The 17,355-nt window shown below is 42.1% G+C and overlaps 1 long non-coding RNA gene across 2 annotated transcripts; it reads left to right on the top strand.

The window, feature by feature from the left end:
- Positions 1-3,988: 3,988 nt before the first annotated feature.
- On the top strand, positions 3,989-6,056 carry LOC123404588. 2 transcript variants are annotated; one of them, XR_006611858.1, is made up of 4 exons: positions 3,989-4,188; positions 4,277-4,398; positions 4,499-4,664; positions 6,014-6,056. It is a non-coding gene; the product is annotated as an uncharacterized LOC123404588 (long non-coding RNA). The 2 variants fall into 2 exon arrangements; XR_006611859.1 differs by lacking the exon at positions 6,014-6,056 and having other exon boundaries at positions 4,499-5,770.
- Positions 6,057-17,355: the final 11,299 nt, after the last annotated feature.

Below are 17,355 nucleotides of genomic sequence, written 5' to 3'. Positions count from 1 at the left end.
GCAAGACGGGGATAACCTCCCCGCAGTCGACCCTATCCATCCCCGCGATCCATTCCTCCCCTCTCCTCTCGGTTGCTCTGTTCCCCACTGCCGCCATTGACAGGAGCTCGAGCTCGAGCTGCCCGTGCCTCTAGCCACAGGATCTCCCCCCCCCCCCCCGAGTGCTCCATTCGCTCCGCCTCGACGAGCTGGCCATCCTTGCAGAAGCAGAAGATCCCCCGAGCCCTGCAACGCCCACGGCACCGTCGTCTTCAAGCTTCGGCCGCCGGTGAGCTTCGTTCGATTCGTCGCCCACAACGCCTCCTCGAGCCGTCTAAGCCCTCCACTCCACTCCCCATGAGCTTGCGCTCGTTTTCCCTCTTCCTCCCCTCGGTTTCGTGCCCCCTAGCCACTGGACCGACGAGCCTGAGCTCCGGCCGTCGCCTCAGCTCGTCGCAGGTGACCTCCGGTCCTTCCCAGCCCTCCCTGAGGCCAATACTGGATGAGACCGAGCGTGGGGATCCTCCCAGTGCTCTCGGCTCTCGATCCCGAGCACTACAGCCATCTCCGGCGACTCTCCGGCAAAGATCCGTCGCGGATCTGGTCGCCGCCGGTCAGTCTCCCGCGGGGGATGACCTGGCCTCGCTAGTCCATGTTTAAAACGTTAAGTAGTCACTAACCAGTGGGCCCAGGCCTAAGTCAAACGCAATCAGGGGCTGGTCAGCGCGGGGGTTAACCCTGTGAGGCTGACCAGTGGGCCTCCCTGTCGGGTTTGACCTGATCAGGTCAGCCGACGGCTGACGCCATGATGACGTGGGCCTGACGCAATAACTGGATTTTCTGATTTAAAAGAATTCCAGAAAATGCCCAAAACTTCAAAAAATCATAGAAATTAATCTGTAACTCCAATGAAAATAATTTATATATGAAAAGGTATCAAAAAAATCCAAGGAATCTGAATATCTCATTTTCAAACATGTTTGAAAATGTTACTGGACCAACCATGTAGAATAATGAATAGGTTAAATTTAATAAGTGCTTTGGAGATGGAATTTGAAAATCATTTGAATTCCACTTCAAATGCTATGATCAAACATTGTTCAATCACAACCAGCAACTTAACATATCATTTCCATGCATGTTAAAAACAAGTTGATCTGAGCATCAGGTCGAATCAATTAAAATGGTATTCAAGAATACCTCGTTTGAAGTGATAATTGAATCTGATTCAAATCAACCTCAAACATAATAAATGATAGCTACATTAGCATACCACCATGCATCTTCATGCCATGATCATGCATCATTTTGTTGCATATGATTGTTATTGATTGATGTCATTTCTATCGGTAGGCTCCGCTCCTCCGGATTCCACCGAATGTCCGACTGACGGATATTGCCCCTCCTCTGAGCAACAAGGCAAGCAACCATTTTGATCATCCCGATAAATCCCATGTTCTCGCTCCTGCACTTACTTATTGCATTGGGATCAAATGCTCAAATGCTTTTTCCACGTTACTTGAACCCACTTCCTTTGCATGACCTGTCTTTGTCACAGTAAATAGCTCAACCTTGCAACCTAGCATACCTGGTAGATGCTTGAGCCATGATGTGCCTTATCCTGCTATGCATGCTATGCTTAGAGTTGTGTATGGTCTGTCATCTGGGAGATGAACAGAATTGTGAGAATGTGTTTAGTAAGTAAAGGTTGTGTGTTGAACCTGATTTGGTAAAGGTATCGGTGAAAGGCTATGTAGGAGTACATGGTGGGTTGTTTCATTGGAACCGTCCTTAGGAACTGAGTTCCGTGTATGTAATCCAAGACGAGATACTACCACCTGCTGGGCCCTGAAATATGACCCCGCTCGACTTATTAATCGCCTAGTACTCGGTCCAGGAGTTGCAAGTAGTTTCTGGTGATTATAGTCATACTGGAGGCCGTGCATAGCGCTGACCTGAGAGGTGGGCTATGATGCGGTAGGCAGTGGCACGGTGTACCAAGTGGCACCCGGATGGTGGGCTTGGAAACCCTGCGCACATTTTTTGGGGCCGTGGAGGAAACCTCGGCCGGACTTCCGTGCAGGTTACCCTCAGATAGGCGATAGACCTGGACTAAGTATTAGTGTGGTTAACGGTTGTGGCCGACTCCCTCGTTGGGCTTCCACTTGAAGGTTGCCGAGGTGCATGACGTGCACATGGCGATAAGTGGCGAGAGCGTGTGTGAAGAAGTACACCCCTGCAGGGTTATGATCTATTCGAATAGCCGCGTCCGCGGATATGGACTACTTGGAGACATATGTTGTTCACAGATAACTTTAATGGCTACTCATAAAATTGTCAAGATAAGCGTGGGTGTCGTGGACGGCATTTCCGTATGGAGACGGAATGATTCCACAATGGAGTATTGTTATGGTGTTAGTGGACTCGTGTGCGAAAAATCAAGTTGTCAAAATTATTTAAAAATGCAAGTTGTCTAGCCACGAGTCAAATGCTGGCTTTCCGCATGAAACCCCACAATTCCTTATTGATACATTGCATGAGTAGATAGTTATCCTAAAGTCTTGCTGAGTACTCTTGTACTCATGTTTGTTTAATAATTTGTTGCAGAGGTTGTTAATGACCCTAATGGAGGGTTCTTCGTAGACATCGACGACGACGAGTAGCTAGTATCCCAGCTATGATCTGGCCCTAGGGTGGGTCTGTAGTATAGTCAGGCCATGTGCCTTCTAGTTTCATCTGTCTGTACTCAGACAGTTTATCTACTTCCGCTGGCTTGTAACTTGAATGACTGTTATGATGGGTCGTGAGACCCCTACTGTGTAATATTATGTGTGAGGCTCTTCCGAGCCTTTTAAATAAAGCATGTATGTTTATGGTTATGTTGTGATGCCATCGATGTATCTATACATATCAGTATGCCATGCGTACGTGTGTCGCACTTGATATGTATGGGGTTCGATTACCTAGCCGTAGGCTTTAGTAGCATTCCTTACAGGGAAATGCCCCTTTGTGATCCAACGAGCCATGGTAGTTCGCTAATGCTCCGGATACATTGGTTGACCGGCATGTGTCCTTCTTAGCTGTTGTGTCTGTCCCCTTTGGGGAAATGTCACGCGATGTAATGATGTCCTTGTAGCTTGCTACGACTCGTCTACATTCGCTGGTGACCAACACCTGCTTTGCTGGGTCATGTATGCATGTTCCTGTGCGGAACTGCCACTTTGGTTTATGACTAGACATGTTGATCCGGGTTCTTTGTCATTGGATTGCTAGCGACACAAATTCATACGCGAGTCAAAAGGCGCAAACGGTCCCGGCTAAGGTAAGGCTGCAGCCGTGGGGTTAACCGTGCGTGAGACTGCAAAGAGATGCGATGTATTACAGGCAGGATTCCTATGGCTTAGGATCGGGGTCCCGACAAACATTTACATATGTCCCCCTAATTTCGTCCCGACCTCATCTTTACCCTTAAATATAAACAGTGCTCAACTATACCCCTCTTTCGTTAAGTGCACTTATAGAAATGCCCTTCCGTACATTTTCCGTCCAGTCAAAGGCCTTTGACCGTTACATTTTTCTATACGTGCACTTAACGGTCAAAGGCCTTTGACTGGACAGAAAATGTACGGAAGGGTTTTTCTATAGTTGGGCACTCTTTTTATTTAGGGGTAAAGATGAGGTCGGGCCAAAATTAGGGGGGAAATGGAATTGGCCCTTTAAACTTTGTCACCGGGCTGCCCATTTTCCCTCTCTTCTATGCCTAGCCCCTCTACACAGTGCACAAACCCTACGTGCAACCTAGCCCAAAAACGTCCCGGAACCTGAAACATACAGTCGTGATCGTTGGGTCCGGATCAACCCCATAATACCCCAAACCATCATCAATTTTTCAATTGGGCCCCTAACCTAATTTTCCCGACAGTCCAATCTAAATCGGAGGATCCAAACCTAGTCTAACTTACTATATATAGACTACTCATAGTCCAAATCATACCAAACCCTAAAAATCCTCCACCTTGTTCCAACCCGCCGCCACTAGCATCTCCTTCATCGGGATCCTCCTCCAACCACCACGGCCAACTAGCTCCCCAGATGCATCCACCTCTGCCCCTTGAATTTCGTGTTGGGCCAACCTCAATCCTTCCCCTCGTCTCCTCATGGACGCTTCCGTCGCCTGTAGGTAGTGCGAGGCTCCCCGTCCTCGCGCCGGTAAGCAGTGCCCGCATCGCATCGTGCCCCGTCTCTTTTCTTTCTCCTTCGTTCCTCTCATATTTTTCTTCCTCGCTCTTTCGTGTAGGAGACGAACGCCATGGCTGCCCCGAACCTGACCGCTTAGGTTGCCGTCATCGGGATCAACCTCGTCATGAAGCGCTAAGCCGTCACCACAGTAGTTCCACTCGACCACTGGTCATGTCGCTGGTAAGCAGCAGCGCTGCCGCACCTGAAGCTTCCATGTTTTTCCTCTGCTTCATCTTCTGCACGAGCTCTCTGCCTGATCTCGTTTTCCTGTCCGCTGCAGCAAACCTCGCCGTCGTTTGCCCTGCCCCTCGCTGCCGATTGGGAACGGGACGGGCGCCCTCGGATCGGTCCCCGACCACAGCCCCATGGCCAGGACCTCCCCTATCACCGTCTCTCCATCGCCATGTCGCTCACCTCTATTTTCCGCTATGAGCCCATACCTGAAAGTTCGTTTTTCCTATATCTGTTGTGTGTAGGGGTTATTTTGCATTGTTGTCATGTTTCCTCACAAACATATGCAGTAGCAGGGGTTCGAGTCCCACCCACCTCAATTTTTCCTGTTGTTGTGTTAAAATTTGGCACACAAGCTACACTTCAACCGTAAATGTTCCTTGGCCACGATCTCCCAGCTAGCTTAGTGGTTTAGCATTGATCCATCGAACCAAGGGATCTCGGTTAGAATCTCACACTCGCCATTTTCTTCTTCCATGTTTTTCCCTTTTTCTTTTGCACAGACACCACCACTTGGGCCAAATCACCCTCGACTAGTTCACTATGTTGCAATTCGGTCGAGTTATATTGTTTCTTGGCCCCTATGTTTTTCAACAATATCAATTCATTGCATCATTTTGCATTGCTAATAACGATTTAACCGTGCATCAAATTTAAAAACTTCATACATGAAACTTGCTTAGAATTATGTGTAGTTTCACAATATCCAACTTTCAACCATGTTTAAAATGTTTAAACTTGATGTTTAATTAAAAAATTTAGATGCCTTGTCAAAATGAATTAATTCAAAACTATTTAACCGTAGCTATGATTAAAATGTTTCATATATGTAACTTGGCTAGAAAATGTGTAGAACAACATAATGACATTCATTTTTTTGCTTAACAACTCTAAAATTGTGTTTTAGGCTGATCTGTAGCAAATACAAAATTACATATGGGGACTTTTTCGAATTCTCGTTCATTGTTCTGGCCTTATTTAAACTTGGTTAAAATTTTAGGTAGTTTCATAATATATCATTGCATCCATGCTTTAACATGTTGTGGGTGTCTTTTGCATGCATTTTGCATCCATGTCATATTATCTTGTGATGATCATATCTTTTATACCGTAGCTCCGCTTTACATGATATATATATGTAAATCGACTAGTATGACGTGTAGAATCATGTGAACCACTTTATTTTCCTGTTTAACAAATATAAAACATGTTTAGGCAGATCTCGACATATTTCGAAATTAACACTCATTTTGGAGATGCTATATGTTGTTTCCGACCTCATTTAAAATGCCTAGATAGTGTAGTTTAATTATGCTTCACCCCTCTTGCATGTTTAACAACATTTAATATTGTCGTGTACCTAAACGGGAGTGAACTAAGTAATGCAAATACGACGTTTCGTCAATAGGCAACTCGTTGCATATTGAGCTTCGTTTAATGTGTGGTATTAATTGTTGTGGTTTGCCATGCCTTGCATAATTGAAATGGACATGCATCATATTTGATTGTGCATCTTGTCATGCATATGTTGCGGTGAATATCGTGTGTTGATTCTTGTTTCCAGGTTGCTTCTTCTCGATAGAGTTCCGCAAGCGTGTTGGAATGTGAGGATTCGTTCAACTACGTTGGTTCGTCTGCTTCATGGATTCGTTCTTCTTCCAAGCGGGATCACAGGCAAGATGACCATTTCCCTAGATACCATTACTATCATTGACATGCTATTTGTCTTGTTTCTTTCGCTATGCCTTGTGCCTACCACTTATTTGTCAGCCTCCCGACATTGCCACAAAAAACCTCTAACCTTTCCACAGCCCAGCAAATCATTGTCTGGCTATGTTACCGCTTACTCAGCCTTCTTATAGCATTGCTAGTTGCAGGTGAGTTGCTTCCATGTGAAAACATGGGTTCCTTGTTATATCACCATATAATTGCTATTTAATTTAATGCACCTATATACTTGGTAAAAGGTGGAAGGCTTGGGTGTTTTGTTCCATCTTTGTCGCCTTAGTTTCGGCTACTGGTGTCATGTTCAAAATTGAGCGCTCCTAACATGCTTGGGCTTTTTATGGGGACCCCCTAGATTTTTGTTTTGGAAAAAAAAACTCGTCTGTCAAGGCCGAACATTGGTACTATATTTGCATAATAACTAATGGACCGCATAGGGAGTAATTTACCCATGGATAATTAATCAACCCCCGGGGCGAGTGCTCCTCATGAGTGTAGGTCCAAACTGAGCTATGTCCAGCACCCCCTGGTAACCCGGAATCTTAGCCAACCAAACGTTTTGCTCATCCGGTGTGTCATGAGAATGAGATAGGTGGCTCCTATAGGGATTGTTGGCACTTCGGGCGGCCTTGTTAGATTTTTTTTACCTTTCTCGGAATCTTGTCCGAGGGTTTTTGAGGATACTTTGGGCTATCTCGAGTTGAGGTTTTCCACTAGGAATCTGAGGATCACGGGTTTTCTGTAATCCAGGTTTCCAACACAGTGTGTGGTAGTTTGTGATGGACTAATTGGAGCAACCCTGTAGGATTAAATCTTTCTGAAAGTCGTGCCCGCGGTTATGTGGCAAACTTGAAAACTTTGTTTAACATCCGGTTCTAGATAACTTGAAGTAAACTTAACTAAAATATGCCAACTGTGTGCCTAACTGTGACTGTCTCTTCTCGTGAGCTCTGTATCCGGAAGAGGACACGGTGGGGTTATGTTTGACGTAAGTAGGTGTTTAGGATCGCTTTGTGATCATGATTAGTTCATGTGCGTTATGTGTAGATCATCCCTCCTTTTTTATTCTTGTATTCGTAAGTTAGCCACCTCAAATAAATTCTTAGTCGCTTGCTGCAGCATCACCACTTAACCATACCTCACCCATTAAGCTTTGCTAGTCCTAATACCTTTGGAAATGAGATTGATGAGTCCCTGTGGCTCACAGATTAGTACAACAACAGTTGCAGGTACAAGTTAAGCAATACTTTGACGTGAGCGCGATGAGTGTTCTATTTTTAGTTTCTTCTTCTCCATCATCATCGATCTAGGATGGGTTCCAGGCCGGCAGCCTGGGATATCAAGGATGGATGTCGTTCTTTTATCGTTTGGTTTCATTCATAGTCGGACCCTGCTCTTCTACATGGTGATTGGATATATTGTTATATTGTGTTGTTCATGTTGTAGTTTGTGGCGAGTGTAAGCCAATTCCATATACCCCTCTCTTCCGTACATGTACTTGTAACGATATCCATTCTTGTGAAACGACGATGTGCGCTTCTATCCCTGTGGAGGCCCTCGTGCCAAAAATAAGGATAGGATCACATCTTGGGTGTTAAAAGTTGGTATCACAGCAGTACCGACCTAGGAGCCCCCTTGATTGATCGAACTTGGTTGAGTCGAGTTTAGTGAAAAACTACTTTGAGTCTAGTTAAATATCGGAGAGTAGGATTCTTTTAGCTCCTCTTCTATGCTTTGGTGAGGAATCTTGACGTAGGAATTTTAGTTCTTCTCCTCTTCTCACTCAATTTTTTTAGGATCACGTGGGTATTTTGGAGCCTCTACGATGTTGTTTTGACCGACATTTTGTTCTTTGTGCCTCCTGTTATCGAGAAGTTGAGCTCCAGGGAATTCTTGTCACACTCGCTATCGTTCAGTTTCCTTAGTATCTCAGGACGGAGGATGTTCGAAATTTCTCAGTGCCAATAGTGGCAAGAGGAGTCTGGCATCCCCGATACTGGTGGGGAGCGTTCGGATGCACTATCATACTTGGTATCGTTGTGATTACGAGGATATGAGGTAGATGAGTTTTCGAGATCTCTGGTTATGTTTTGACTAGGCATGGGCATAAAAACGATGAATCGTATTCCAAACCAAAACCGAAACCGAAAAAACCGAATTTTTGGTTTTTATCATTGGTACATAAAAATCAGTTTCTACAATTAATAACCGAATTAAGTTTGGTAGATTCGGTTTTATCTCGATTAATCGGAATATAAACCGAACTGTGTGTGTGTTTACGTCGCTAAGGAATGCATGCAACCTTGCCCACATGCAGCATACGCGACAGAGATGGGTGCAAGCCCTACAGCCAACATGCATGCAAGGCCCACAGGAAGCTCAGCCACGCACAACATGACTCGGTGGGATTCTTATTTTATTTTTTATTTGAATTTGTGGGCTTCTTAGTGTAATACAGAGCTAGATGTCAGCCGGCAACACAATTATATTACTCCCACCTCGTTAGTTTAAGGAGAAGTAGATACCAATTTTACTATATAAGAGGCCATACGTTTGTGGTGAAAGGTAGGAGCGCAAAGCTTACTATTAATGGCTCGGTGCATCGGTTTATACCGAAACCGAACCAATTTTTCGGTCTACCGAATTATCGGTTAGCTGTTTTGCACTGCCATTCTCAGTTTGTAGTTTAGAAAACCGAATTTTGAAAAACCGTATTTTCGGTTTCTAGCAAACGCCGAGGCCTAGTGTTGATGGATGTGATACATTGGATGGGTAGTGTTATTGCTAGGAATTGAGTGATGCATTTTACTCCTTGTATTCATGGACCCGATTGCATAACCAGAAAATTTTGGAAGTTCTTAGGTGAGAATTCTAGTAGTTACCTAGGATTAACTTCCAACAGATGTATGGTATGAGGTTAGGGTTCGACATCTAGTGGATTCGTTTGTTCACTTTGTTTCTTACAAAGGACAGTCTCGATATATTTCATCACATATGCTTTGTCAAGCTTTGTAGTTCGCTACGCCAAGGGAGCATTTATAATTGTTCATTGTCCCATGCTATTATATTATATGTTTTGGATGTTTTATATGCATTAATATGCAGTTTTATATTATTTTTGGGACTAACCTATTAATCTAGAGCCTTGTGCCAGTTTCTGTTTTTTCCACATTTTTGAATATTGCAGATAAGGAATATTAAACGGAGTCCAAACGGAATAAAGTCTCCCGAAAGATTTTCTTGGACCAGAAGACACGCAACAGACTTGGGGGGCAAGGCAATTGCCAGGAGGCCACAAGCCTGCAGGGCGCGCCCTGGGGGGTGGCCGCCCCTGGCTTATGGACCCCCTACAGGTCTCCTAACCCTAATTCTTGGCCTATAAATTTCCAAATATTCCCGAATCGTCAAAAAGAGAAACAAAAAATATATATTTTTACGCCGTTGGGAGCCTCTGTTCCCAAGAGATCCAATGTGGGAGCCTTTTCTGATAATCACCCGGAGAGGGAAATGATCGCACAGGACATCTACATCAACTCCATTGCCCCTCCGATGATGTGTGAGTAGTTTACCATAGACCTACGGGTCCATAGCTAGTATCTAGATGGCTTCTTCTCTCTTTGATCTTCAATACCATGTTCTTCATGATCTTCATGGAGATCTATCCAATATAATACTCTTTTGCGGTGTGTTTGTCGAGATCCGATGAATTATGAGTTTATGTTCAGATTATCCATGAATATTATTTGAGTCTCTTCTGAAATATTATATGCATGATTTCATATCTTTGCAAGTCTCTTCGTATTATTTGTTTGGTTTGGCCAACTAGATTGGTAATTCTTGCAATGGGAGAAGTGCTAAGTTTTGGGTTCAATCTTGCGGTGTCCTCACCTAGTGACAGTAGGGGTAGCGAGGCACGTATTGTATTGTTGCCATCAAGGGTAAAAGGATGGGGTTTTCATCATATTGCTTGAGTTTATCCCTCTACATCATGTCATCTTACTTAATGCGTTACTATGTTCTTCATGAACTTAATACTCTAGATGCAAGCAGGAGTCGGTCGATGTGTGGAGTAATAGTAGTAGATGCAGAATCGTTTCGGTCTACTTGATACGGACGTGATGCCTATATGCACAATTATTGCCTTGGATATCTTCATAATTATTTGTTTTTTTATCAATTCCTCGACAGTAATTTGTTCACCAACCGTATTATTTTCCTTTATGAAAGAAGCCTCTAGTGAAGACTATGGCCCCCGGATCTATTTTCCATATTATATTTTCAGATCTATAAACCAAAAATACTTTGCTGCAATTTATTTACTTTAGTTTTACTTTCACGTCTATCAATATTTTATATTTATCTCTATCAGATCTCATCCTTGCAAATAACTCTGAAGGGATTGACAACCCCTTTATAGCGTTGGGTGCAAGTGTTTGATTATTTATGTACGTACTACTATTGGAGCCTTGCTTGTTCCTCCTACTGGATTGATACCTTGGTTCTCAACAAACTGAGGGAAATAATTACCTACTTCCTTGCATCACCCTTTCCTCTTCAAGGGAAAACCAACGCAAGCTCAAGAGGTAGCAAGCATATTAGAACGTCATTTCAATATGACAATCCAATGTACGATCGAGCACGTGCGAACCTTACCACGAAATATCGAGCGAAATATCTGTTATGTATTTGTCCCGACTTGTTTCGTAAGCCTCATCCTTTTATTGTTGGAGTATGGTAATTAGATTTGCTTCGATGTCAAGTGGTGATTTTATATATTTCCTAAGAGGCGTTCTCATATTTCTATGAGAGTGCTAATTAATTCATTTGCTCAATCCAGTTGTCTTATAAATTTTTTACAAACCGGAGTCATCATGTCAGTTCTTTTCTATCTGGAGTGCTTCTCTTCTAGTTATTTCAATCCTCTCCAATATTTGCAAGCTCAATCCCTTATTTCTTTCCAGAGTTCGTCTCATATGTCCCAAGTTGTCTTTATTTTCCCCGCCTGCCCTCCCTTTTCTTCAGTGATTCAATTATCATCCAAGTGCCTTTATTTTTCAGTTATGCTTCATCTATCTTCTCTTTCGTGCCATATTCGGTGATTCATTGTGAAGATGCCTAAGTGCTAAGTTAATCATTTCTTTGTCTCCATGCTCTTCTCCGGTGGATTCAACTCAAGCTTTCAGTGTTCATCATATCATTTTCATTTGTTAATGCTTTCCCATGTTGGAAATTTTTTAGCCAAGCCTCTCTTATTTATTCATCCCTCTCTATTCAATCCGGAGTTCTGAAGATATCTCAGAATTTCTTGTTTTCGATCCATTCAATTATTTCGAGGTTCTCAACCTCATCGAGTTCTTCAATTATATCGGTGCAATTTCTCTTCTAAGTAATCCATTCAACGGTGTTTTCTTTGAGTGGGCCCATAACCCACAGGTTTTCCCAGGATATTACCTCGATCTTCTAATCTTTTCCGGAGGTCTTTAATTCTCTTCAAGTGTGACGAATGTATAATTTTCATCAGTCATGTTCCTTCTCCAATATCGCTTTGAATTAATTTTCATCATTGGCTCAACCTTTCCTTATTCATCATTCCGAAGTGTCTCAGTAATTCTTGATGGTGTCCTTCTCATCATTCTCAGCATTTAAGACAGAAGAAGTGTTTTACTTAAATCTTTGATCATTCTCTTGAAGATTCAAGTTTTAGCTTGGTGCTATTCTTTCTAATTGTTTTCGTTCATGAGTAATTACTTCCATATCTAATCGGTGCATTTCAGAGTTGTTTCCATTTCTCTATCCTCCGAAGGCCATCATCTCAAAAGATTTCTTCGTTCTCGCCTTTTAGCTTTCAATCTGAAATTCTTCTCAATTGTTGTATCTTCATTCGTCTCTCAATTATTCCGGTGCTTTCTAGAAGTTTTATGTTAGGCGGCTCAAGACCTCTTCATTCTCATGTATTCCATTCATTTCTAATATCCCCATCTGTTCCAAATTCTTACCGGTGGATCATGCTCTCTTCGTGTTGTGTATCTTCATTCATTCATGTTATCCCCATTCGCCTGCAATTCTTATCGGTGGCTTTTTCAAGCATCCTCTCATCGAATCATGCTCTCTTTGTCCTCATGTAGCCCAGTTCATTAGTATTATCCTCTTCCATTCCAAATTCTTAACGGTGTTTCGTTGAAGACTTCCTCAAGTTTGTGCTCATATCTCTCGTGAATCTATTCAAGAATAAGAACTGGTATGCTAAATCCATTGCTTGTCATCAATCTAACTTGATGAAGGATAAGCAGAACATAATTCTTATTCTTGTTTCATCAAGGTGGTTTCATTCTTTCCCGGAGTTGCTAATGATATCAATTCCTTATCCCAATTGTTCTTATCTTATCTTTTCTGGAGTTCCAAGTTTTCTCAAGTATCTCTTCCTGAAGCTTCATCTAAATCCTTGCAAGGTCATAATCTTATTCTTTTTCAACCTTCATTTGGTTTTATTGTTTTTCTTCTTGTGGAGGCTCTTCATGGTGGTTCATCAAGGATTTTGTACATTCTCAAGGTGCTCTTCAAGATTCATGTTGGAGAACCTCAAGTATTCTTTCTCTTGCATTCCAAAGTGCAATTCTTCCTCCTTCATATTTTGAGATGGTATTATAGCATGCTTGATTCATGAAGAGTCTTGAAGAGAATTTGTTTCAAGAATGAGATAATTAAACCCATCTTTTCTTCCATTGAGCTATCTTGGTTTACATTTCGCCTAAAGCTTTTTCTAAGGATTGTTGCTATTATGGTGATTATCATTAACCCAAGTTCTAAATATATCCTCTTGGTGTAAGAAGTTTGCCTATATTGTTGCTCCCAAGCAATCTTTGTTTCTGCTAGTGGCTGGTTATCACCTCATAATTTTGGGATGGTTTTCATAAGTCCACTACAAGCTTCTTCTTTTCGTTGTTGATTGTCCAACAACTCCGTTCAATCATCCTTTGTAAGGAATATTTTCAAGTTAAATTGCGGTAGTAATTGCCATTTTCTTCTTCGTTCTCTTCTTCTCAAAGAACTAGTTTCTATTCTATTGTTCTAGAGGCATTGTCATGTTGCTATCTTCAATCTATCATCTCGTTTTATCAAGATCTTGGTATTCCCTTGCTTGTCCATTTAACTGGAGTGTTGTGTCTTCTTTTTATGTTCTTTCTATCATATCAAGTTTTTGCCTCTATCTCCTTCCGAAGTGCTGCCGAAATTTCTTTTGAATTCTTGTTTGTTCCTCATGTCATTCTTAATCTCTTTGCAACCTCCAAGATTCATTGGTTTCACTCGTTTGTCAAAGAAGCAACCAAGTTTTACCACTTTCTCTTGCTCTTTCTTTTCCCCTTTTCATTCTTAGATCTCAGGGCGAGATCTCTTGTTAGTGTAGGAGAGTTGTAACACCCCGGAACCGACGCTCCACAAGATTCCCCTTTTATTCCATTGTTGCTGCATGACTTATTTGGTACTGCATTCATCATCGCATCATTCACATCATCCGCATTGCCTCGACGCTCCATTGCCGCCATTTTTTTCAAAACTTGCATCCGTTATTCCAAAATAAATCCTCGTTGATTTTCTTGGCTTTTGGAGTTGCGCAGAATAGGTATCTCAAACTTGCTCCTTTTTCAGGCCAGAATTCCAGCTACCGGCATTCTCTCTCTTCATGTAAACCTTGCAAAATAAGAGAGAAAAGGCATAAGTATTGTACCGTGAAGTGTCATAACAGCCCATAAAGCGATAAATATCAACATGAAAGCATGATGCAAAATGGACATATCAACTCCCCCAAGCTTAGACCTCTATTCTCCTCAAGCGAAAGCCGAGATCAATAAATATGCCCAGATGTTTAGAGAGAGAGATGTCGACAAAACAAGATACGGACATGCAGGCATCATGATCATAGTCAGAACAACAATACCATCATATGAACTCTTATGCTAAAGTGACAATTCCTTCACAAGGTAAAGTATGGATCAAGAGCCTTACCGAGGATTAACAACTGATAGCCTTTAGTCATTGAAGCAATTGCAATTTATCACAATATCGAAAAGAGTCAAATAAGAGCTTGTAAAGCAAATCCACATACTCAATCATCGTTTTGTCTTCTACAATTGCTACAACTCACGTGGTAATCATGAGATCAAAGTTTCAGTCGGATACAAAGAAAGATAGGGGCTTATAGTTTCGCCTCCCAACCATTTACCTTAAGGGTAATGTCAACTATAATAATTCATGCATACTTACCTCCAAGTTGACATACGAATATAGATCTTTCCCTAGCATATGACGTTAGCCAAGATAAAGGTGAAATAAGGAATTGGTGTAGATCACCATGACTCTTTCAAGGGAAAAAGTAAAGGTACAAGATAGGCCCTTCGTAGAGGGAAGCAGAGGTTGTCATGCGCTTTTCAGGTTTAGATGTGTGTCCTCTTAGTGTGAAGGAACGTCACTTTATATTGCCTCCTGTGATAAAGAACTTTATTATGCAGTCTGTCGCTTTTATGTCTTCCTCATCACAGGTTCGTACAAAGCTTATTTTCCACACACTAATAGATCATACATATTTAGGGAGCATTTTTTATTGCTTGCACCGATAACAACTTACTTGAGGGATCTTATTCAATCCATAGGTAGGTATGGTGGACTCTCATGGCAAAACTGGGTTGAAGGTTTATAGATGCACAAGTAGTATCTCTACTTAGTGCGGGAGTTTTGGCTGATATGAGGTGGAAGCAATCGTCACATGCTAAGGGATCTCTAGTCATATAATCATTGTTCGGAACCAAGCAAACACAATTCATTATGTTGTCTTCCTTGTCCAACATCTACTTCTAAGCATGTAAAAGTTTAACGAGTGTTCACAATCATAGACGGTGTCAAAGATGATATATTTATATGTGAACCTCTCCTTATTTATCACTTCCTATTAATTGCAACAATGACCAAGGTCTATGTTTGTCTATCCTCAACAAGTTTCAATCAACATTCTTTTTATATGTGAAGTCATCACTTCCCATAAGATCATTACATGATCTTTCATGCTTTTCTTATTTTTCAGATCATGGCATGAAGCAAGGCCCTTAACTAAGACACTCTTTATTATATGGCTCACGAGCTCGAATACATCAGGGGTGACACAAAGCAAAACTCAAGCCTAAAACACTAAGAACTTTCTTCTACTAGAGAAAGATAAAACCAAAAAGGATCGAACTAAGAAAAGGTAAAGGCAAAAGATGTGATGGTTATACGATACCGGGGCAACTCCCCCAAGCTTGGCATAAGCCAAGGGGATTGCCCATACCCGTGCTTAGTTGTCTTCCTTTGGAGGTGATGGTGGTGGAGTTGTTGCAGAGGTCTTGAACTTGTTTAATTTACTCTTGAGCATAAAATTCTGCTCCTTCAGATCATTAATTTCCTCTTCAAGCCTCAACACCCTTTGGCATAATTCTTGCTTACTCTCCTGCAAAAGACGAGAAGGGATAAACAAAATCTTAGGCTTATTCCTTGAGTCGGGGAGGCTCGACTTCTTGAACTCCACATGTGTGTCTCCAGGTGGGGATAGAGAAGCTTCCTCTTCATCGGAACTTGTTCCTTCCTTCCCTTGGGATCGTAATCCTCTTCCTCATCAGTGGTCCAACCATAACGATCCAAGTCCCCATAGACCTTGGGGTTAGCAAGCTAATCGTCCACATAGCTCCCCCCCCCCTCTGAATCTTGAGAAGACATCTTGCCCTAAGTCTAATGCAAAAAACAGGCTCGAAACGAAAACAGAGTAAAATTGTGTGATACGAGGGTCAGACCTTACGGGAGAATATATAATGATTTTTTTTCGACAAAAAAGAGTACTCCGCAAGAAAACGGAGTCCGGGAGGCACACGAGGTGGTCACAAGCCCCCCAGGCGCGGCCAGGGGGGTGGCCCATGCCTGGCAGGCTTGTGGCCTCCTCGTGCGCTTTCCGGACTACTTTAAAATTTTCTATTTTTTCAAAAATTCCAAAACGGAGAAAAATTCTTACTGGAAAAGTTTTGGAGTCTGTTTACTTACCGAATCACATACCTCTTCATTTTCGGAGTCTGAAACGGGCTGATAAATATCCCTTATGTACTCCTCCGGAGTTATGGTATTGATAATATTGCTTTCAACATATATGGGAGTACCGAAGATATAATGCTTGATTCTCTGCCCATTTACCACTCTCGGAAAATTACCTTCTGTGTTATTGATCTTGATGGCACCGGAACGATATACTTCCTCAACAATGTAAGGACCTTCCCATTTAGAGAGAAGCTTGCCTGCAAAAAATCTTAAACGAGAATTATATAGCAAGACATAATCACCTACATTGAACTCATGCTTGTGTATCCTTTTATCATGCCACCTCTTAACCTTTTCTTTGAGCAACTTGGCATTCTCATATGCCCGAGCTCTCCATTCATCAAGCGAGCTAATATCAAATAACCTCTTCTCACCAGCAAGTTTGAAATCAAAGTTGAACTCTTTGATTGCCCAATAAGCCTTATGCTCTAGCTCAAGAGGTAAATGACATGCTTTACCATAAACCATTTTGTACGGAGACATGCCCATGGGATTCTTATAGGCAGTTCTATAAGCCCACAGTGCATCATCGAGCTTCTTAGACCAATTCTTTCTAGACCTATTGATAGTCTTTTGCAGAATAAGTTTAATCTCTCTATTGCTTAGCTCTACTTGACCACTAGACTGAGGGTGATAGGGAGATGCAATTCTATGGTTGACATCATACTTAGCAAGCGTTTTACGGAAAGCACCATGAATGAAATGTGAACCACCGTCAGTCATTAGATATCTAGGGACTCCAAATCTAGGGAAAATAACTTCTTTAAGCATCCTGATAGAGGTGTTGTGATTAGCACTACAAGTTGGGATAGCTTCTACCCACTTAGTGACGTAATCAACAACAACTAGGATATGAGTATACCCGTTGGATTTTGGAAAAGGTCCCATATAATCAAAGCCCCATACATCAAATGGTTCAATGACAAGTGAATAATTCATAGGCATTTCCTCACGTTTACCGATATTACCTATTCTTTGACATTCGTCACAAGACAAGACAAACTTACGGGCATCCTTGACGAGAGTGGGCTAATAGAAACCTGATTGCAATACCTTGTGTGCAGTTCT

This window comes from Hordeum vulgare, chromosome 6H (genome assembly GCF_904849725.1).
Source record: "Hordeum vulgare subsp. vulgare chromosome 6H, MorexV3_pseudomolecules_assembly, whole genome shotgun sequence".
NCBI classification, from domain to species: Eukaryota; Viridiplantae; Streptophyta; class Magnoliopsida; order Poales; family Poaceae; genus Hordeum; species Hordeum vulgare.
Note: the sequence above shows the minus strand (reverse complement) of the source record. Positions and strands in the feature narration are given on the sequence as shown.